At 41.2% G+C, this 24,325-nt stretch overlaps 1 protein-coding gene and 1 pseudogene across 2 annotated transcripts in view; one reads left to right on the top strand and one right to left on the bottom strand.

Moving 5' to 3' along the window:
• Positions 1 to 10,000: 10,000 nt before the first annotated feature.
• LOC119855328 lies at positions 10,001 to 10,172 on the bottom strand (annotated as a pseudogene).
• A 5,641-nt stretch (positions 10,173 to 15,813) lies between these two features.
• Positions 15,814 to 24,325, top strand: part of C1QTNF7 (C1q and TNF related 7) — a 59,694-nt gene continuing 51,182 nt past the window's right edge. Inside the window, exon 1 of one of the 2 annotated variants that reach the window (XM_038399934.2) lies at positions 15,814 to 16,053. The gene's annotated coding sequence lies outside the window, so the exon portion shown is untranslated. The remainder of the gene's footprint in view (positions 16,054 to 24,325) is intronic. The other variant, XM_043514134.1, reaches the window with a different exon arrangement.

Here is a 24,325-nt window from a genome sequence, read left to right as displayed (position 1 = left end):
TCTTTCATAAAGACAAAGTTACGCTACATCCACATCCCAAATTTTTTTACCCAAGATACCATCCTCTTTCCAGCTCAATCAACCTATCCACCTTTCTTACTTCTTTCTGAAGCCTCACGGCAATCAACAGGAGGCAGTTCTGCACACCCTGGACATCAGCCGACAATTAGCTTTCTACCTGGACAAAATTAAACCTCTAAAAAAAATCACCACAATTATTTCTTTCAGTGGCTGAAAGATCCAAGGGCTCAGCCATCTCTAAGGAATGCCTTTTCAAGTGGATCTTGCAGTGTATACATTTGTCCTACCAACGACACAATTGACAACCTCCTACTGGAATTAGAGCACATTCCACTGACTCGCTTTCCACCTCCATTGCTTTTCTCAATCATGTCCCCATTTGCTGACATTTGCAAAACAGCCACGTGGACATCAGCGGACACTTTCCCCCGTGACTATGCCATCACTCATGACACGGCAGCTGATACTCTCCTCGGACACACTGTCCTATCATCGGCAGTAAATGCCGCTCTGAAGCCCCAGGCTTCCAATAAGGAGCATTGCTTCCTAGTCACCTGCAATGGAGCACCCATAGGGACATCACTCAAAGAAGAAGAGAAGGTTACTCACCCTGTGCAGTAACTGAGGTTCTTCGAGATGTGTGTCCCTATGGGTGCACCATTACCCGCCCTCCTCCCCTGGGCTTTGGAGCTGAAATATAAGCTCTGCGACACAGAAGGAACCAGGAGGCAGTCAGAGCGCACAGTGCTATATATATATGTCTTGCAAGAGCGGGGAGGTGCTCATGTGTGGTCTGACGGACACAGCTGGTGAAGATCTCTGATCCCTTGCACAGAGGGCACTACTGCACCTACAGTGGCACACCCATAGGGACACACATCTCAAAGAACCTCAGTTACTGCACAGGGTGAGTAACCTTCTCTTCTTGTGTTATGTGAAGGGGTAAATAACACTTCCCTGCTCATTTTCTCCATACCATTCATGGTTTTATAGCCCTCTATTATATCCCCCCTTACTCATCTCTTGTCTGAGCTGAACAGTTCCAGTCTTTCTAATCTCTTTACATATGGAAGCTGCTCCATGCCCCTAATCATTTTTATTGTCCTTTTCTGTACCATTTCCATTTCTAATATATCTTTTTTGAGATGACCAGAACTGCATGGATAGATTTATATAAAATGGGTCATTAAGGAACTGGCTGGAACCTGCTGAAAGGTTCATATCAATGGTCCATAGCTGAAAGGTCCATATCAATGCAGCATCCCACAGAGACAAGAGAAACCCCAATGACCAGATAATTGACACCTAGTAATCAATGACTAAGAGGAAGGAGTCCCCCCCCCCGATTTCTCAGCTGGAAAGCTGAGCAGAGGCCAGTTCAAGACTAAAGGACAGAGGGATGACAAGCAGGGGATAAAGAGTTGGCTTCTGGAAGAGGCTGGCTGCTCTCACATGGCACTGATTAAGGATCAGAGAGAGACAGAGCCTGAAATGGGGTCGACAGCAGCTTGGCTGGTGGATTGCTGCGGCTTAGCCAGATGAATTGTGTCCTAACCTTTCTCTGTGCAAACCTAAGGACTTCCAAGGCTGTGTTCCAGTTGACTAATAAACCTGTTGTTTTGAAAATGCTGCCTGGTGTCACTGCAAATCCTTGCTGAGGTACATTAGTCCCTGAAGAATGTAGAAGTCTCTGACTAGGAGTCTATCTTAGTTGGACTTGCTGGGAAGAGCTCACAGTGTGAAGCAGGAGACCTGCAGCCGCAGGCACTGTCTCAGGGTTGGTGAGGCTGGATGGCCTATCCTGAAGGAAGACTGAGATCCTTTGGGATCCTGGCACAGTGAAAAAGCTACCTTGAAGAGACTGTTTAAAAGCTGGGGCATAGCACCGATCCTGTGGATCTGTGACACTGGTATTTGTGGGTGAGCTGGGTATTGTTTGGGTTGATATTTTTATTTCCGGCTGGTTACCTTTTAGTGTTGCTGATTTTATCTTCTCTGTGGTTGTATTTGTAATCTTTGCAAAAGTTGCCTAGAACCTATGTAACCCACACACCTCCTGGGTATGGTGCTCTGTCCCATGCAGTGGCACCAAAACCACTTAGAGATTAATGAGTCTGCTACCGCCTTAGCTAAGAGCAATATGGTTTTTAGCTCATGCAATAAAGGCTCATGCATTTAGCTCCAGAGGTCCCAGGTTCAATCCCACCTGCTGACGACCGGGGTCTGTTGGTGTTACACCTGGAATAGGTGCTTATCTATCTATCTAGAGATAAAATGAAGATGCCATGTTTTGAGGTAGTCTCTTCAGTTGCACTAGTTATCCAATGGAAAGCCACATGGATTACCAAGATAAAACAGGCTCATTCTCCAATTTCCAAGGAGCCTGCTCAGCTTTTCTGAGTAGTAACTGAAACCTGAGTCTGTTGACTGGGAGAAGAAAAAACCCATACTGGGGGGATGAGCAGGTCTTCTGGCTTAAAGCCTGCTCATAGCTCATCCATGGGAGTATTTTTACATCCAAGACACTAAGCATTCCTACCTTAAATGGGTTTTCTTAGCTCATGGTAAGAAGCCTTGACTACTTTGTGAAGTTGCATTCATACATATTTTATTTGTACATAGTTTTAGTTTTTAAGATTAGTTTTATTGGTACATGTGGGTGTTCATAAATTGTTCTGCTCAATGAACCATTTAAAATCAAATATTAAAAGCACATGTGGCCATGATATGGAGCCTAAACACTGTCTTTGATGTGGATACGTAACTACAGTAGTTGTCAGGTTGCAGGCAGTATTCTGATGATGCCCACATGATAAAAAGGAGAATGTAAATGCCATGGTACATAGTGGGCCATATTCTCAGCTGGTGTAAATCAGCATACCTTGACAGTCAATGGAGCTGTGCCTCCTCAAGGAATCCTCCAGAAATCCATTTTGAAGCACTTGAAGGAGAGGAAGGTGATCAGGAACAGTCAACATGGATTCACCAAGGGCAAGTCATGCCTGACCAACCTGATTGCCTTCTATGATGAGATAACTGGCTCTGTGGATATGGGGAAAGCGGTGAATGTGATATATCTTGACTTTAGCAAAGCTTTTGATACGGTCTCCCACAGTATTCTTGCCAGCAAGTTAAAAAAGTATGGGCTGGATGAATGGACTATAAGGTGGATAGAAAGCTGGCTAGATTGTTATGCTCAACAGGTAGTGATCAACGGTTCAATGTCTAGTTGGTAGCCGGTATCAAGCGGAGTCCCCCAGGGGTCGGTCCTGGGGCTGGTTTTGTTCAATATCTTTATCAGTGATCTGGATGATGGGATTAATTGCACCCTCAGCAAGTTCACAGAAAACACTTAGCTGGGGGGAAAGGCAGATATACTGGATGGTAGGGATAGGGTCCAGAGTGACCTAGACAAATTGAAGGATTGGACCAAAAGAAATCTGATGAGGTTCAACAAGGACAAGTGCAGAGTCTTGCACTTAGGAAGGAAGAACCCCATGCACCGCTACAGGCTGGGGACTGACTGGCTAAGCAGCAGTTCTGCGGAAAAGGACCTTGCAATTACAGTGGACAAGAAGCTGGATAGGAGCCAGCAGTGTGCCCTTGTTCCCAAGAAGGCCAATGGCATATTAGTAGAATATTGGGCTGTATTAGTAAAAGCATTGCCAGCATATCAAGGGAAGTGATTATTTCTCTCTATTCGGCACTGGTGAGGCACACTTGGAGTATTATGTCCAGTTTTGGTCCCCCCGCTACAGAAGGGATGTGGACAAATTGGAGAGAGTCCAGCAGAGAGCAACAAAAATTATTAGGGGGCTTGGGCACATGACTTACAAGGAGAGGCTGAGGGAACTGGGGTTATTTAGTCTACACAAGAGAAGAGTGAGGGAGGATTTGATAGCAGCCTTCAACTCCCTGAAGGGGGGTTCCAAAGAGGATGGAGCACGGCTGTTCTCAGTGGTGGCCGATGACAGAACAAGGAGCAATGGTCTCAAGTTGCAGTGGGGGAGGTCTAGGTTGGATATTAGGAAACACTATTTCACTAGGAGGGTGGTGAAGCACTGGAATGAGTTACCTAGGGAGGTGGTGGAATCTCCATCCTTAGAGGTTTTTAAGGCCCAGCTTGACAAAGCCTTGGCTGAGATGATTTAGTTGGTGTTGGTCCTGCTTTCAGCTGGGGATTGGACTAGATGACCTCCTGAGGTCTCTTCCAACCCTAATATTCTATGATTCATGCCTAATGAAAATCTGGCCTTTGATTTTTGAGAGTGAGAAATTGAAGAGAAAGTTCATTGTGTACTATACATTTTAAAAGAGCCGTATTGGCTAGCTTTATTCAGAAGAAAATTCTTTTGCACTGAAGTGTAATTTCAAGCACCACTATGAATGTGAGGCCACGCAGACCCTGCACATTATTCACTCATCCATCCATTAAAACAGAGCATTTGAACAAATGTCAATAAAATACAGTGAGGTACAGCATCAGTCTGGAAATACTTAGCCAGGCCCACCTAAGAGGACACATTCTGGCACATTTTCAAGATGGTGCTTTATCTTACTGGCCTTCTACAAGGGTATGAAATAAGAAGACCAAACTGGAGTGTCATGTGAGGCAAAGTGAGCCAGGGCTGGGCCTCTAAGCAGGGCTGTAATTTTTTTTCTTTCCCCCTGTATTTTTGCTCCAGTGAGCTGATTGTCTTGTTCCACATCATTTGTAGGTCTTGGCTAGAGCATGCACAAAATACTGTCGCTCAGTAGAAGCTAAACAGTGAGGCCAGAGTACCTGGGTCATGCATTTAAGGCACTAGCTGTATTAGGAGCAGGGCTTTGGAGCTGTGCTCCGGCTCCGCTCCAGCTCCGGGTTCACTGCTCCGGAGCTGCTCTGCGCTCCAGCTGCGGGTTCCACTCCAAAACCCTGATTAGGAGGCTCAGATTTTAGCTCTGTAGACTGTCTTGTTGTCTTTGCTTGGTCCTTCATTGCTTCACAGGATCTGCTTTTCAGTTACAGTTTTGAATTTGAAAACAAAAATAGATTCCAGATGTCTTGCATTTACTATTCCAAAACCACAAGCTAAACTAGTTAGTGACATTTACTTTAATGCAATTTTTGGGTAACTCTAAAGATTGATTCTCACTGACTATCAAATGCGATTGATTGTGATCTTTCATATTTTCCTCCACCGGTTTTTATTAATTGATTTTTCAATTGCTTGGAAAGGTGGTATTTTAAAAGGAATCGTTCAAGGAGTGATCCATAATCCAGCTGCCTGGCATGTGTACAGCGGCAGCATAATGAGCAGCACCTTGTGCAGTCTGAATGAATGCTGCAAATATCTTCATTTTTTCCCTTTTAGGTTTCAGCTCTGGAAACCGTTCCAATGCTAGTATCTTACAAGTGGCTACTTTTCTCCTCAGAAATGAATTGTAGGGTAACTTGCAATCTATCTATCAGTATCTTCAAGTACACAACTGCATTGAGGAGATGAAGATTGCCTCAGTGGCTAGGGTGCTAGCTTGAAACTTTTGAGACTTGGGTTCAATTGCTTGCTCTGCCATAGACTGCCGCTGTCATCTTGAACAAATAATTTAGTCTCTCTGTTCCTCCATTCCTCATCTGTAAAATGGGATAATAGCAGCACTTCCCTACCTTAAGGGGTGTTGTGAGGATAGATATATTACAAAGGTTGGTGTTCAGATACTATGGTAATGGTGAGCATACATGTACCTAAAATAGATGGCAGGCCAAAATTTTTGTGAAACATAACAATTGTATAATATTAAGAAACATACTTTCCAAATGATACTTTCCTGACATGTATTCTTTCATCCAGAGGAATAAATGTGTCAGTATTACTGGCTCAGTCATCACATGTGACATGAAACCATACGTCACAGTTTCTATTGTTTCTACCTTATATTGTACCATACTGTTGTAGTTGCACCATTAAAGATATATTGTAGCATGGGATTTTCAAAAGTGCCTTAGACTTCAAGATGCTAAGGCCAGAAGGGACCATTGTGATCAGCTAGTCCGACCTCCTGCACATTGCAGGCCACAGAACCTACCTCACCCACACACTCCTGTAACCTCTGGCTGAGCTTCTGAAGTCCTCAAATCATGACTAAAAGACTTCAAGTCATAGGAAATCTGCCATTAACTCTGGTTTAAACCTGCAAGTGGCTCTTGCCCCATGTTGCAGAGGAAGGCAAAAAACCCCCCAGGGTTTCTGCCAATCTGGCCCGGGGGAAAATTACTTCCAAATATGGCGATCACTTGGACCCTGATCATGTCGGCAAGTCCCACCAGTCATACACCTGGGACAGAATTTTCTATAGCAACTTATAGCCCTCCCCATTTTCTGTCCCATTACCGACCTTTGGGGATATTTGCTACTAGCAGTTGCAAATCGGCTACATGCCATTGTAGGCAGCCATGGTGACTTTCTTTTGAAAATTCCACCTCTAGTTGTTATTTCCCCTCTGAACCCAAACTTTTTTTAGCTTGCATAATATTTTTCCATTTCAAATTGACGTCTACACAATATATCGTATGTTTAGCCTCACACATCATTTCACAGACATAACTTTTATTTTCCAGACTGTAATATTTTGCAGCTATTATCAGAAATAGCAATCACACTTCGTTTTATGATACAAATTATGATACAAATTATACTTAGCTGTCACACTGACAGCCCAGCCAACCTGTGTATGAACCATAACAACTTTACAAGAGGCATTAATTATCACTACAGAAGTTTTTTTCTCCTGCTGATAATAGCTCATCTTAATTAATTAGGCTCTTACAGTTTGTATGGCAACTTCCACTTTCTCTGTATGTATATATATATATCTTCCTACTATATGTTCCATTCTATGCATCCGATGAAGTGGGCTATAGCCCACGAAAGCTTATGCTTTAAATAATTTGTTAGTCTCTAAGGTGCCACAAGTACTCTTGTTCTTTTTGTGGATACAGACTAACACAGCTGCTACTCTAAACCCGCATATGAAATAGGTATCAAAGAAATGTTAATTAGGCTAGCAATCTCCAACTCATTCACTTTATACTGGTAAGAAACAAAGAATAGTTGTTGCTAAGTGTATTTGTCTGTTTACTTTAATCTTGTTAGAAGTGTACCAATGTAACCCAATTAGCTTTTAGATGCTAATTTCCTTTCATGTCTTAATTGCCTTATATTAGTTAACTTTAAAATCAAAGATGTGAGATATTGCAGGACACTAATAATATTATCTACATTGTCTTCAGTTTAACTATCTCTGTTCTAATGGAGGGCCAGTTAATAGTCTTATGTAAATAAGTGTAACCAGTTTACCTGTAAAAAGAAAAGGAGTACTTGTGGCACCTTAGAGACTAACAAATTTATTAGAGCATAAGCTTTCGTGAGCTACAGCTCACTTCATCGTTTACCTGTGTGTGCATAGGAAATGGTCTGTAAGCTATCTGCATGGTCTATTCCTACTGGGAGGAAAGCCCTGCTGTTACAATTTCTGTGAAGAGGCTTGTTAGCCTGCTAGAAGAGCTAAAAAAGAGAAGCCTGAGGCCTGATCCTTTCATCTCAGGTTTGCTTAAGCTTTAACAGGAAAGGTTAAGCCATAGGACCAAGGTCTCCAGGTAGATACCTGGATTATCCTGGAATTCTCAGGGAAAAACTCTAACTGACTCTACACCTGAACTGCCTAGAGGACTATAACCCTTTGAATTGATTCTAAAAAGACTTTTTACAAATCAGCAGCCTGACCATCTCTGCTATGAAACTGATCTTGGACTTTACCCACAGCTGTATGTATATTGATCGCTTAATCATTGATAGCTCTCTTCTTTCTTTTTCCTTTTTTTAATAAATCTTAGATTTAGTTATTAAGAATTGGCTGACAATGTGATATTTGGGTAAGATCTGAGATTCATATTGACCTGAGGATAAGGGTCTGATCCTTTGGGATTGGTGAACCTTAAATATGGTGAATCAGATTTTCAGTAACCTCACACTACCTTAGACTTGGTTGTCTAGATGGGAGACAATGACTGGAATGGCTAAAGAGTACTGTCTTTGGCTTCTTGTTAACCAGTGTGGTATTACAAAAGCTCTTTTGTTACTGGCTTTGTGAATTTAATTATAGAATAAACCATTGGTTCGGGGGATTGCCCTATTTCTTGCAGTCTGCCCAGAGTATGGCATTCTCAGTGTGGCCCATCTAGGCACCTGGTCACATACTAGTCTCATAGACCCTGATCTTACATTTCTGGCATGCCTAAATTCCTACTGAAGTCACTTGGAGTTCTATGTGTGTAACAGAAGCTTAACAAAGACTTTGTTAGTCTCTAAGGTGCCACAAGTCCTCCTCTTCTTTTTGCGGATACAGACTAACACGTTTGCTACTCAGAAGCTTGATAGAGTGCCAGAATTCTTCCTCCAAGGCAATTGTATCTTTCCATAATGGTCAATTCATCTTTGAAGTATTCCATTTGCACCACAAAACATGATACTCCAGTTTCTAATTTGATAATAAATTGTTGGTACTGGAAGATAATAAATGTGTTTTCTTTTACAACAAATGAGTCAGTCACTAAAACTGTTATCTCAAGTATTTACTTTATCATTTTATCAGCATTTAATATTGCAATTAGGGAATGCCTCAAGACAATAGCAGCCAGCACAAACCTTAAACTGTCCTTTCAACTGAGTCAAACTTGATATGTGTATCTGAACAAAAATATAGCTGGTATATTCTAAAATGAAAAGAAGAATTAAAAAAGGATAAGAATTCTGGTTATTACAGAAACCTATGTGCAAGGCTCTTTATTTCTCAGGGCTTGTCTACACTTCAAGTGCTGCAGCAGTGCAGCTTTAGCACTTAGTGGAGATGCTACCTATGCCAACGGGAGAGCTTCTCCCATCTGCATAAGTAATCCACTTCCCTAAGAGGTTGATGAGAAAAGCCTTCCTGTCAACATAGCACTATCTACACCAGCAGTTAGGTTGGTATTAATAACTATGTGTTCAGAGTTGTGGAAAATCCAGACCACTGAGCAATGAAGTTATATCAACATAAGTTTATCGTACAGACCAGGGCTCAGAAATAGAGGCTTATAGAAAAGGCACTGCTGATTGTCATTTGAGTACATTTGATACTTTGTTTATTCAAGTGGTCAACATTAATGAAAGAGAGTAACAAAAGGTTTTGTTTTGTTTTCCTCTATAAATATCAGATTTTAAAAAATTATTAAAACTAATGGTAAAAAAGTATACAGTACACAGGTTAAGAAAAGAGTGTCTGTACCTCTGGATATACTGCTTAGATTATCCACAAATACAAAATTTGTTTATGCATCCATAATCCACAGTAACCCAAATTTAGGTGAATAAATTTAAGAATACAGTTTAGATATTAGCATCCAAAGTATTCGGGTACATCACTCATGAAAAGTTATACAGAGATTTGGATGTGGAAAGCAAATATAGCAATGAGTGAAGATTGTCCTTCAGTCATTGAGAATTTAGGGTAGGTTGTCCATTTAGAAAATTCAATCCTTGAGGAAAGCATTTCAAACCTTCCTCCTCTTCTGCTCCCATAAACTATTCCTCGTCTGGAGAAAACATTTACAGAGACTATTCCCTAAGCTAAAACAGAGACATTTTCTCAAGGGGAAAGGGATGGAAAAATTCTCTTCTGTGGAGACAGATGAAAGACTGATCCAAACCACACACTTTTGGAAGATACACTAATGAGAGCAGTGGGAGCACCTACATAGAATAGACTAAGAAAATAGTCACTTAAATGGCCTGTAAACAGTAAAGTAAAATTAAGAAAAGCAGCTCCCACCCTCCAGCAACTCCACTGAGAACAAAATATAAATAACTAACCCATAATAAATGAGAAATATATTAATGTTACAAACAAGACATTAACACAACAATTTTTTTCACTTTCTTTTAACCAGAATATTCTGCCAGATGGGAAGTGCACCATTCCTGGAAGCACTGCAATACCAGGTTGATGCATGGAGTGGATGGAGCAAGCTCCTATTCCAGCTCCCTGTTTCAAAAATCCATTTAATAAAAGGTGGTGTTTTGTTTTCCTCCATAAATATCAGATACTAAGATGCAACCAAATCCTGAGCAAGGTTCTGAGCCTATATAAGATGAGGTTCCAGTAGAAGTGGCACAATTTCACGCAGCTGGAAAGCCAAGTCATAACCTGTATGGGGGACTGTGAGCTATGGAAAATGCCTATGTGACAACTCTGCACATTCTGGGCCCTGCAGTAACTGTGACGTTGAGGATGCCTTCCCCCAGCCCTGCTGTACTTCAGTGCATTTTTCTTCCTTTCATTCAGACTTTGCTTCACTTCTGAGTATTTGGCCAGTGGTCTCTAGAGTCATCACGATGTTACCAGAGAACAATCAAAAATACTGCAGCTATAGGAACCCACCTACAATCCTGACACATCTGTGAATGCACATATAATCCTTGGTAAAACAGTTGTCACTTTAAACCTAGCAATAAAATGCAGACTGCTGTCTACTGTACCTACCCAGACCTGAAGAAGAGCTTGGTGTAAGCCCGAAAGTTTGTCTCCCTTACCAACAGAAGTTGGTCCAATAAAAGATATTACCTTACCCACTACAAAAAGAAAAGGAGTACTTGTGGCACCTTAGAGACTAACAAATTTATTAGAGCATAAGCTTTCGTGAGCTACAGCTCACTTCATCGGATGCATTTGGTGGAAAAAACAGAGGAGAGATTGCGATGAAGTGAGCTGTAGCTCACGAAAGCTTATGCTCTAATAAATTTGTTAGTCTCTAAGGTGCCACAAGTACTCCTTTTCTTTTTGCGAATACAGACTAACACGGCTGCTACTCTGAAACCTTACCCACTACGTCTCTCTAATATCCTGGGACTGACACAGTTACAACAACACAGCATACAGCTCCTATAGTGAGACAATCACGTACAATCATAGTGCAAAACAAAGCCCACAGAATGCTTTTTCCAGCTTACACAGCTGTGTTATGGCTGATATGGACTTGAGTACTGGGAACAATCTAACAGCATGTGCGCACATGCTCAAGGTGCATTGCACACTGAATCATTTCTCTTTACTAAAAGCAGAATCCTTGGATTAACAATAGAAGCACACTTGTGGCTAGCTGGCTCTGAAACTGGTTGTGTGCTCCAGATATTTGTACTGAAAATGTAATTATAGAACAGAATTGGATTTAGTTTTCAATAGTGCTTTATTCTCAGAATCTCAAAGTGCTTTACAAGGTATTGGATAAGTGCTAGTGCAGCGACTGTCTGAACAAGCAATTGGCATTCAGTACTAGCACACAAACTTCACTGAATGTTAAAGCCAGCATACTACAACATTAGGGTCAGTTCCTGAAACCTGAATTCATAAGCAGTCCTGTTTTGTTTAACACAAACTACAACTCAAGCACTCTACATACTAAAAATAAACAAAAGTACAGCTATGAAGCTGAATGAAAAATAATAGCACAGTTAAATTAAAATGCATGAACAAGGTAGAAAAGATATGTTTGCTGATGACTGAGGGCTTGTGTACACTTGAAACACTTCAGCGGCACGGTTGCAGCACTGAAGCTGCATCACTGTAGCACTTAAGTTTCAACACTATCTAGGCTGACGGGAGAGGATCTCTGCCCAGAGAGGAGGTAGATAGGTCAACGGAAGAATTCTTCCCTCAGCCTCGTACTATCTACTCCAGTGTTTAGGTCATCTTTACTGCACTGTTCAAGAATGTGGATTTTTCACACTCCTTAATGATGTATCTGGATCAACCTCACTTTCTAGTGTAGACCAGATCTTAATAAAGAGGAAGAGTCTGAGGCAGAGTGACTCAGGAAGACTGTTCTAGATGTCAGGAGCTGCAGAAGAGAAGGCTCTTGCAGTAGCAGTGGAAAAACTAGGTGAAGGGGCTGAGAGGAGTGAGAGCAGAGCTAGGGCAGTGAAAGGGAGATCTGAAACAAGATCCATTAGGTAGTATAGGGCTAGCCCACGAAAAGTGAAAACCAAAGTAGGAACATTTGAACTGGACCCTGAAATGAATGGCAACCAGCAGAGTAATTTGAGGATAGGGATGATGGCGGTGTACTTCTTTGTATGTCTACAAAGGAAGACAGCAGGTTAGGCAATATAACTGAAGTGTAGTGAATGGAGATGTGAGGTGGGAGCACACAGAGAGAGGATTTGCAATAGACCCAGTGAGAGTTAATGAAGGCATGGATGATGAATTGATCACGGAACTGTTGCAGGTTTGTTAATAAAAAGACTTGCCCTATGAGGCAATAAGGTTATCAGGAGTATTACTTTTATCACCTACTCTTCTTGAAAAGTGCCAGAGGATCTTCAGGTCAGATTCTTAGCTGGTGTAACTCTATTTATCTCACAGAAATTAGGCTGATTTACACCATCTGAAAACCTGGTCCTTCAACTTCTACCTCAGTAGTCAATGGAAAAGGGTGAAAAGGATAGTGGTTTGTTTTAATGCCTTCAATAAAGTTTACAAATAAAAAAGAGACCACGACTGAAGTTCAAAGAAGATCTTGACAATCCAAATTTAAAATGTTTAGAAAGTTGTGGAGACCCTTTGACAACATTAAAGTGATGTCAGGTACTGGATGATTGAGCGCCTCGTAATTTTTCATTTTAATTTTTTTCTCAACAGAACATGATCTTTTTCTGAAACTGAAAATGTCCATAAAAAGCTTGCAGTTTTTAAAAAAAAAATCTGTTTTTTTTTCATTAAAACCAGAAAATTTGAAATGTTGATGTTCTGAAATTTTGGGGTTTGTTTTTGTTTTTCCCCTTTCTCTTTTTTTGCCACTGAATACAGTAGAATAAATGAGGACCAGCTGTTCTTTCTTTTTCATTTCTTTTCTTTTGCTATTCTGTAGTTTATCAAAACTTCCTCAACTTTGGAAAAGTTACAGAGTGTCAAAAGGGAAAAGAAGTGGGAGGAAAGACCCTAGGGTATCATTCATTCTGTTGTATTCACTGGTAACATGAAAAGGCAGAAAACACCAAAAAACAAAACTTAAACATTTCAACATTTGAAAAGGTTTTGTTAACATTTTTGAAAAAACTTTGTCAGACAGTTTTTCCTTTTTTGATCAGCTCTACAGTACAGTGAATGCAGGAGCTCTTCCTTCTACTTTCAGATGAGACTTGTCATTTTGATTGATTTTTCCAAAACCTTGAAAAGATGAATAAATATCATGTATAATAATTTTGTAGTTTAATGTTCTTCTTGTGATTTTGTGTGTGTGTGTGTGTGTATACCAAAAATGTACCAGGTACTTTGCAACCAAATACATCTATCCTATAGGCTTCGTTGCTATATCATCTCTTCTACTTATGTGCCCTACCAGAGTGGTAACTATGTGAAACAAGATATCAGAATGCTAACATAAAGGGACTTCTCTTCTCACATCAAAGGGGAAGATGACTCTAATGTCAAGGATGAAGAAAGATACTGATGTGACCCCCTCTTGCTCTTGGATAAACTATCACCGGTGGGGTCACTTCGAGAATCAAATATAGTGAATGAAAATAAAGAAAATCAATGGGCTATGAGACAACTTCAGTTTGTGATATGTTGGGTAAAACCCTGGCTCTAAGTCAATGGGAGCTTTGCCATTAACTTAAATGGGGCCAGGATTTCACCCACTGTCTTCTCGATCTTCCAGTCGTTTTCAAAGTTAATAGGATATGAGGAAGTGGGACTTTTCTGTAATATTTTTATGATGCCTATGTGTGCCACAGTTTCCCCCTGTATTTTGCATGGCTACCCAGTGGAGGAAAAAGGATTGTTTGCTCTCATTGCAGATTAAGAGATATAGGTGTGTGTGTCACCTTCCTGTCTGGGTGGAATGAATAGAGTCATTAAGGGACTTGCTGAAACTGACCCAGATCAACAAGAATTCCTGGGGGAAGATGCAAACTCCAATGACTCATGGATTGATACTCTTAGCAGGGAAGCTGAGCAGAAATCCCAGCTAGAGAACAAAGGACTGGAAGGTGTGAGGTGGGGCATAAATTGACTCTGGAAGGAACTTGGAGCTCTCACCTGGGAACTGACAAAGAAATGAGGTCAGAGGGAGACTGAGAGCTTGAAAATGGAGTTCACTACAACTTGGGTGGGGCTCTGGGATGACCAGAATGGACTATGCTTTAGCTTTCATTTCTCTATGCTAATCTAAGGATTTCCTGTGCTGTGTTCCAGTTGACTAATATACGCTACCATTTTGAAAATGCTCCTTGAGTGTCATTATGAATACTTTGGTGAGGTTCATTAATTCTGAAGAGTGTACAAGTCTCTCTACCAGTAGGCTATGCTGTCTCATCTGGTCTTGCTAAACAGAACTCATGAGGTTCCTCCGAGAGATTGTTCCAAAGCTGGGGGAATAGCACCGGTCCTGTGGATCATGACATAGAAACTGTACATGTGCTTTGAAAAGAGAATAGATTCTCTGGTCTGTAAATTGTTTTACATCAGCCCAAATACAGCTTGAAATGCATGGTGGGCCGAATCCTGGCCCCGCTGAATTTAATGGCAGAATTCCCATTGAGTTTAATGGAAACAGGGTTTCATTCACTCTGTATACTGTAAAAGCCGATGAGGGTGACATTCACCTCTGTGCACAGAGCAGCAGAAGAGGGACCACATACATCCCTCTTAAGACCTCAAAATAGGGCATAAGCGGAGTTAAAGTGTTGCCTGTGCCTTGTATTTGCCTTTTGCACAATGGCTTGTTTCACCTTTAAGAATTATTAACATGAGTTAGGGTTTGTAGGATTGAGGCTAAAATGGGTGTTCAGCACCACAGTAAAGATATAAAGGGAGAGTCAGAATGGGTTCTTGCTTATAAAAACAATTACTATTACAGAAATGGTGTTTTCCTTACTCCTTTATTTATATTATATTATATTTTATATTATATTATATACTGGAAGGCAAATCTCACTGAACAGGCAACTGAAAGACTAACATTTAAAATGAGAAACTGACCTGGAATGTTTTAATACTATTTGCCCATTGTTTTTTGCATATCTTCCATCAAAGAGCATGGAACTTCTTTCTACTCAAAGCTTATAGCTAATATTTTGGTCTGGATTATTGTCTTTTGCTTGATACACAGTCTAGCCATTTGCTCCATTGGCACTTGCTCCAAATGCTTGTCTTGTTGTTTTACAAAAGCTATAGATATTTTTGAAATGGCAAACAAACAAAAAAGAGAGAAAAAGGAAAAAAACCCTCATTTTTGGAGAAGGGAGAAACCTTTAAAAGACTGCTCCCAGGCTATGTATGATATCATGAATGCCACGTTTAAGTCTGGGTTGCATTTACCAGCTAAGATATTGAAACTCCTAGAAAATCCAGGTTTATAACAGAAAAGCAACAGTAACCTGTTCAGGACTATTAATGAGAATAAACGGAAGGCGCAGAATCTGAAAACCCTCAGGCTTGGGTATTTGTGAAATCAAAGAAAGGAAGTTGTTGCATTTGTGAACAAAATAAAAGTAGAAAACATGCACAATGCAGTTACCCCAGTGTGTCTCTGCAGGAAGTAGTGTTCATATAACTTACCAATGTTTAAAATGTCATACCACAGTTCCTATGCTAAAATTGTTCATTCTTATGTTACTGCTCAAATATGTACCGAGGAGTGGGCCAACAGATATAGTAGATTTATTCTAGTTGCCAAGGTCAAGGATTCTTTTTTTTATTCAACCAGCAGGGAACTCTTTCCTCAGTAACAACTGATAGACTGTCTGCTTTGCATTCTGTTGTCAGTGTGCACCACTGATTAAAAAAAAAAAAAGTACGTGAGAATATTTTTAAAGGGGAATCAGGAAATTACTTATGAATCTGAAGCACCAGAGAGTTATGTATAGTCTTCAGTGCCAAAGTTAGGGGGTTTTCAGTACGACATCTGCATTCACTATAATTCAGAGACTCCAACTGCTGGAAGCTCTTGCAAGGCATGTAAGTAAAGGGCTTCATTTCTCTGAAGCAAACTTTCTTTATTCTCTTGCTTCATAAAGATGCTCAAGCAACCCAAATTTCAAATGGGTTTGGTTATGCTATGCCTGTTTTTATCTGGCTGTGTTGCACTGAATAATGCTTGCCCGTGTGCATGATAAATAATTTTGCGTATTCTAAGAATGAATTGTGTGTGAACTGTGATAGGAGCAGAGTCTGTACTCTGATCAATCTCTCTTTGTTTTTAAGTTCACTGAGAGTTCTGTTCTCCATTTGTGATCTGCATGGAGAATGATTCAGTTTCTTTGATTCCATACCATATTTTCAAGGACAATGTGAACCTGACAGCAAAATGTAAAACCTGTGTAAGTAAGAGTGATTAGTAGAAAGCAAGTGTTCACAGAAATGTCAGAATCCAGTAGCATGGTATGAACTGCTTTGAACAAGGGTTATTGGTGTGACTTACATGTTGTAGCCATTAGGTTTGGGTGGGCACTGACTGTTCAGCAAAAAGAACATGAAAAGGCATTATCAGACACTTTTGGATGCTTGATAAAAGCTCATCTCATTTTTCTTGTTTGTATTTAAGATCTGAAGTAGTCATTGTTGTGGAGTCATTTGAGGGGTATGGTTTTTTTGTTGCTCTTCCAGAGTCAGCGTAGCACAGTCACATATTTTACTAACATTGAGCCAGATCCCACAGTTCCTCCATATTCTTAATTCAGGGCAAAATCCCCTTGACATCAATATGCCAAAGTAAGGACTAGAGGGTCTGGCCTGTTCTTGTATTGATTTCATACCTGCAGATGGTAAGAAGTGTGAATGATGAACCATTGTTGTGTCCAAAGGTTCCCAAAATTAAATGTCTTTATTAAGCAGGGCAGATTTAATTTCATGTGAAATCAAAAGTTCAGTGGTTCATCAGAAGCCTGTCCAAAACTTCACGATGTCTCCTTTCATTCAGACTCCCAGCTCCCCGCAGGTTTGCTAAAACACCCTGTCCTTCCGACTTTCATCTCTCCTTCCCTCCCAGTGCCTGTCTATCAGTACCTTGAGAGAGGCTTCTCCCTCCATTCCTGCAACATTCTGAAAGGCACAAGGCCCTGGAAATCTGGCATCTTCCCACCTGGCAATACTGGTTATCATTATTTATCATTTGTTACCACAGTAACCCATTGTGCCAAGTGCTCTGCAGATGCAAAGAGATTGCCCGTGCTTCAAAGAGCTTGTTGCCATTCTCAATCCTTCCACAAACCTTAGTTTTTTCTTTCTTTCCCCCTATGACTTTTCGTTGCTTTTAGAGACAGGGAAGTTATGGGGGTGAAGGAAGCACAAGGGCCTGATCCAAAGAATACTGAAGTCAATGGAAAGACACTCTGACTTCACTGAGGTTTGAATCAGGGCTTCAAATGTATAGATGGGTTGACTGGAGAGCTGAGGTTGAAGGTAAAGCTGTGGAGAGTTAAGTTGCAGGTAAAACTCTCTTTGACTTCAGTGGGAACAGGATGCGGCTCAGTGTGAGAAAGCTTGCAGGGTGGGAACAGTAGCATATTAGAAGGTTATAGGGATAATAAGGAGTTATTAGATAGAGGTGGGGATGCCAGAAGATTCACTGGGAAGGCAGAAGTCTCAGTCATTCATGGCCAACTCATCCCTAGTCAGAAAAATATTACTCCAGTAAGAACATAGGTTGTATTTTCAGAATCTGTGTGTGTTCATGTGTTTTATTAGTCTCTTGGCAGCAAATACATCTTCTGAGCAGAAAACTTTCTGAAACTTTCATAGTCTATTGCTTTGATGCAGCAGATGTCTATGATAAGCAGATGGTTATAGCTTTGGATTTTTTTTAACATCTTCAAATATTCTGCTGTGTATTTTTTCTATGACCAGGAATGTATGGGGTCTCACCATACAGAATTGATCCAGTGAATGAAGAGCATCTATGTCTGGGTGCATGATGTCATTTCCTAGCCCACAAACTCATAAAGCACATGTCATCTAAGATGTTTTGTTGTGGGCTATTTTTGCCCCATTACTCAATCTGTGTAACATTTTCAAGTTCGAAACTGAGTGCCAAATTCTGTTTTCAGATGCACAAGTCTGGTGCAAGCTTAGTCAATGCAAGCAATCAAAGTGAGGAGTGAGTGGAGTTGCAGCAGTATAACTGCAGACTGAATTATGACTCTGATGTATATGTAGTAAAAAGGCTGAAATTTCATTACAGCAAAATTTCTTAGATAAAATAATGCAGTGCCTGTGACAATACCTAAGACATTTTTGCATTTTTATTCTAAAACCTTATTTTCAAGAGCTGCGATATCTATGTAATCTGCTCTGTGAGTAATCTGAGAATGTAAGATCTTAGCCTAGAAATAGATTTTGGAACATAAGTTGGAAATATAAGGGTGAGATCCTGGCCCCACTGAAGTCCTTTCTCCTTCCCACCCTTCCCCCGCTTTCAGACTTAAACAGGGTTGTTATTTTTTTATGGAACTCTGCAGACAGCCTGTGACATGAGAATATTGTTTAAAACTGAATTAGTTGATTTTAGAAACAGATTATTGCATATGTACAATACATTTTTTAATTAAAAATAACATAAAAATTGTTACCAATATGGATTTAATATGCATGGAAAGCACCAGTATTGACCTGCTAGAGCATAAGAACCTCATTCTGATTAATGGTTTGGAATTTTTCAATTATAATGCCGTCAGGACTTCATACAATGGAAAGCTGATACTGTCTATTGCTGATAATTGCTTCCTGCAGGGGTTTTTGCATCTTTCTCTTGAACAGCTGGGACCAGCCATTGTCTCAGACAGGGTACTGGCCTAGACCAATGGTTGGCTTTTCCCAGTGTGGCAATTCCTATGTCTTTATTTTGGAAGCATTAAGATCTAGTTTGTGTCTGATACTGTAGGGAAAAAAATATAGATAAAAACAGATCTAAGTAGGTTTCGTCCTGATGGCCCACAATGACTATTATTACTAGATGACACAAAGGTTAGGAATTTGTATACCAAGTGGGAGAGAGTTGGCTGAAATATGAGACTCGGGATGCTTTTCTCTTTTAAATTGTGACTTTTTAAAGGCTGTGAATACGTTAATGCACTAAACATTCCAGGTGGCACTCTGCTACCTGACAGTGACATTGTTTGCAGAAAGGACCTTTTAAATAAATCCTGTTAACCTACTTTCGGGGGCATGCCAAACTTCTTTCATATCAGTCTTCATTGTAACAGATTAGGTCATAATTCTGTTTCCCGTGTAGAGCCCTACTGCACAGGTATCTATTTTAGGTACTCTGACTTCACTATTTTAGGTACTCTGACTTCCCCCTCTCCCATTTCTGTAGTATTTGTGCACCTCATAATTTTTAATGTATCTATTCATATAACATCTCAGAGTTTACAGATGGGAGAACTGAGGCAAGACTAATTGTTATGCCAAAGAACTCTCTGGGAATAGGGATTTGAATCTGAGTCTTCTGAATCCCCAGATAGCACCCTAACCATTGGATCATTCTTCCTCTAGGTATAGCATGCTCTGAGCATCATTGGAACTACCAATAACCTCAGTGGGAGTCTGCACTATCTCTTGATTTTTGGGGCCAGCTTGAAGTGAGACAGAGGGGGCCCTAGGCAGAGCTGGGTAACTTGCATGGCGCTGCAGGTGGGCATCTTGGATCTGCTTTTGTTCTCTTAGGGAGTGGATTCCCAGGGTTTGCCTCCGAGGAAGATTATACCCCCCAAATTCATCCCTTTGGTTGGTGTAAACGAGTCCACCTCCACAAAGAAAAACTGCAGCGTTCTCTGCTATGGTGAATGTTGTCATCACACAAATCATTCTCCCCCAGAATCTAATGGTCTTTGGAGGATCTTGGCTCATGAAGAAGCTGTCAGATGGCGTGTGGAGGCCCAACATGCACCACAGTAATTGGGGAGAGGTGTGGTTAGTGGGATTCCTGTGGTAGGCAGATTGACAGATGGTCCTGTTAACTTCTCCATACTGCTATGACAAAATTTGTCCTGCACTCGCTCTAGTCTGATACCTCCCAGGAATGCTCTCAAGTCGACTGAGGGCTCTCATACAAATGCTGCAATTTAATTTTGGATTACTTTGAACTTCTAATCAATCTAAATGCCTTTTTTTTTTGCAAACTTGGTGTGAAAGACAATTAAGTCCCACCAGGTTTACAAAGAGTCCCATGAATCTGCTCACTGTGTGGTACTTCACTTCCTGTGGGTTTTCCCATGGAAGGGGCAAAATGGCCCTCTGGTATCTTAGCATTAAGAAGGAGCTTTTCATTGTAAGATTTAGCCACATAAACTCTTCCAACTTTTAATTAACTTCGCTTGTGTAGTCAAAGCCACTATGTACATCACACTAAAAACTTGTCCTTGTGGAGTTTCACCTTCAGATAAGCCTGATGTCCTCTGTTTTGGCTAGGGTTAGGGTTTGGCTAGGTTTTAGGTATTTCCTTCTTGCGGTGCTGGAGTATTTTCTAGATTATTAGTGTCTTTTTCCTAAAGTGTTTGTATACTACATATTATAGCCGTGCATCATTTCCCTGTAGCTTTGAGAATCGGTATCTTTTGTGATGGTGTTTAGCACTGCTCTTGAAGTTCACGTGGTAATGCAGACTTCATGCTTGGCTAGTTTTTGCTTCATATGGTTTCTACCATCTTGTCTGCATTGCTGCCAGTGTTTTCTGTCTCCTCCGCAGGGATACCAGATGCATCTAATGGCTCCATCTTCAGTTTCCAAATTGAAACAAACCATGGAAAGCAGCTATGTGTTGTTCAGATGCTGCGGGGAGAGGAAGGGAGATTGTTTCTTGCTCAATCAGTTCACTCACTGAGAATTTGCTTTGTCTCAAATTACTGTCACTCTTTTGTCCCTATTTTTTTTAGACCTAATTATAACATTTAACTATAACTGAAGAAGACAAGGAAAGAACACTTTGAAAACAAGTGCTAGTATGTAGCGAGGGACAGTAGACCTTGTTCCCAACTGAAGAAATAAGACAAGAGGGAAGAAGAATTTAAATGCTGCGGCCATTCAAAAATTAGCAAAAAGCCAGGTACATGCTCCTACCCCAATCATGTATAAGCAGATACAAGGTATAATGTACTAGTGTAACCTCACAGCACAGCAGCCTTCCCAAACTGAAAACTAGCAGGGATAAAAGTACTTCTGTACTTTGGCTCTTAATTCCATTAGTTGTGTTTCCAACATTGAGTAGTTATTTTGATGTGTGCTTCATAGCATAGCTGATTTTTTCCATTTATAAGGATTCATCTTGTAAATTGTTACATGGATTCATAGTACATCCACTGAGTAGCGCAATTAGGCTGGAGTGTTGGAATATATTACCTTGTTTGTTTCTCACTATGATTATTCCAGCTGTTTTTTGTCACTGACTTTTTCCAAATGTAACCGCCCCCCCCTTCTGTTCACCATTCCAGTTTGAGGTTGTTCAAGATAGCAGTGTTGCCAATTCTCATGATTTTGTCATGAGTCTCATGATAATTATTCTTTTCCTTAAAGTCCAAGCTCTTGGAGTCAAGTGGATATGTGATGATTTCAGCCTTCATTCTTAAAGAAAAAGTAAGTTTCTAGTTCTCCTGGCTGCAGAGAAAGCTTCAAAATGTGAACCCAGTGCACCTTAAAGGCTCAAGCAGCAGAAGGCAAAAAGAACACCAGATCTGTTATTTTTACATGATCTCATGATTTTAAAGCCAATCTTACAATTTTTGGTGAGCCTGACTCATGATTTTTCAACATTTCAACATTTTCAACTGAACACCCAGTCAAAAAGGGATTCTCCCCAGCCCAGTGAAAATGAGCGAGGGTGGGGGAAAGTGAGCGACGGAGGGAGGTGGGATGGAGTGAGCAGGGCAGGGCCTTGGAGAAGGGGCGTGGCAAGGATGTTTGTTTTCTTCTGTCAGAAAGTTGGCAACCCAACCTTTTGGCTTTTTGCATAACTTTGGGAAACCAAGCCTGAGGCTCCCCAGTGTGCTCTGCATTATGTGTCAATGTATATTCACCTCAGACCGGACCCACTGAGACAAACCACCAGGAACAAAGTTGTATTCCATAAGGACAGGGCTGGCTCTAGGTTTTCTGCTGCCCCAAGCAAAAAAAATGTTGGCCGTCCCCCTGCCCCTTTTTTTTTTTACACATGTTTGCACTTGGCAATTTTTTTTGTTTTATTTTGGGTTTTTTTGACTGTTTAACATTAAAAAAAATGAAAACAGAAAATTTGTATTTAGTGAAATAAAACAATTTCCTACTAGTATATTCATTTAATTTTAACAAAATCACAATTACAAACAATTTGGGTTCAGCTATACACTGTAATGAAAAACGTTAGTGTCTTCCGGTGTGCCCAGTTTCTCATAAATTAAAAGCATTTATATGAACTGAATTTTTCTGGTTTTTATACTTGCATAGTCTTTTAATAATTCAGTGAAATCTAAATTTTGTGCAATGGTACTTTCAATCGAAATTAACACGAGTCCTGACAAACGATTTTGAGCATGGTGGATCTCAAATAATTTTTTAGTAATTTCAGTTTTGAGAAACTGCGCTCACCAGAAGCCGCTGATATTGGTAATGTTAAAAGAATGCGTAATGCTATAGCAGTGTTTGGAGTGAGTTACATCCTGCCGGTGGGCCCCCAACCCGATCTCAGACCCGGCCCCACCCCTGCAGAGGGGACAGTAACCACCAGAGCAGCTGGGGGGCGGGTCAGCTGTGGGGAGGGAGGCAGACCAGGGGCTGCTGAGGGGAGGGTCAGCCACGGGGAGCGGGAGGACCGGGGCACCTGCCCAGCGCCGAGCTGCCTGGGGCAGCGGGTCCCTTACTGGCCGCAGGTCCTGCCCCGATCCCGGGCTCCGCTCAGCTCCAGCTCTTCTACTGCTTGTGACACGTGCGGCAGGGGTGGGCAAGGGAGGAGGAGACGCATCGCCCATTCCCCCAGTGGTGGGGGGCCAAGGCAGGAACTGCACCCGGGCCGGGACCCCCTCGCTGAGCCCACCACCCTGCCCCATGCAGAGGTTCATTGGTTGACTGAGTGGGGCCGGGGGGGGGGGAAAGGATGGCTGGAATGCTGCGCCTGGAAATGTGCCACCCCAAGCACGTGCTTGCTTTGCTGATGCCTAGAGCAGGTCCTGCGTAAGGAAACACAGAATAGGATTACAGTCCAGCAGCTTCCTCTCTGCTTGCTTGCTTGATGCTCCCAGCTTCCGTCAGTGCTGAGACTTTCTGTTGGAAGGGCAGAGGGGACTTCCTGGCAGGAACCAGGGAGCTCTCATACCATGCAGTAGCTTGTAGTCCACAACTTGTAGTTCCCCCTGCTGCTGCTGCTGAAGAACCCTGGACATTGGGCTACACCATTAATAGCAATGCCACAACACTAATGAGTAAATTTGGTGTGTTCAACAGGGAGCTGTGTTGGTGGCTAAGATTTATGCTATACTACTAAGCAGTGTGCTCAGATGAGCACCACAGGAATATTTATAAATAAGTAAGTGCACCAGTGAAGAATGGAGCTCCAGCTAATAAGAGGGTGAGAATGATATTTTCAATTGTTCTGGCCTTGTCAGCCATTAAAATAATGTGAAGAGTTCACAAACTAAAATGCTATACTAGATGCTAGAAAGGAAGGATGGCCTTGTCGTTATGGCAATGAGCTAGGACTCAAGAAGCTGGGGGTCAATTCCAATATCTGCCACAGATTTCCTCTGTGACCTTGGGCAAAGTCACTTAATCTTTCTGTGCCTCAGTTCCCTGTGAATAACAGTAGGAGAACAATGTCTCCTTTCTCCCACTCTTTGACTGTCTTGTCTATTTAGATAAAAGGTACAGAAGAGCCTGCGGGAGTTTGAGGTGCAGGAGCTATCTACAGAGGAAATTTGAAGTTTTTAGGCTGGCAGGGCTGGATGAAGGATAGAGCAGTATAAAGAATGGAGCAAGTCCATGTGGCACCTGGAGTTTCTCCAGAGAGGCTGGGTTGCCAAACCATGTCAGAAAGTACCAGATAAATGAATAATGAAAAAACTTACACACATAAAACATAAAGCCAACTGTGTGACCTCTGGGGAAAAAAATAACACTTTAAAACCTTGCTTAGAAGAGGCCAGCCCTCGGACTCTTCAAATGTCAGGAAGGAGCATCAGAGACATTGGAGCAAAAGTACAAACACTTCATCTTGATAGACCTCTGCAAAAAGGCTCTATGGATCTGCAAACCTAAGAGGAAACATAGT

The sequence above is a fragment of the Dermochelys coriacea genome, chromosome 4 (genome assembly GCF_009764565.3).
Source record: "Dermochelys coriacea isolate rDerCor1 chromosome 4, rDerCor1.pri.v4, whole genome shotgun sequence".
NCBI lineage: Eukaryota > Metazoa > Chordata > Testudines > Dermochelyidae > Dermochelys > Dermochelys coriacea.
The sequence above is the reverse complement of the archived record's forward strand: the minus strand, read 5'-3'. Positions and strand labels throughout refer to the sequence as shown.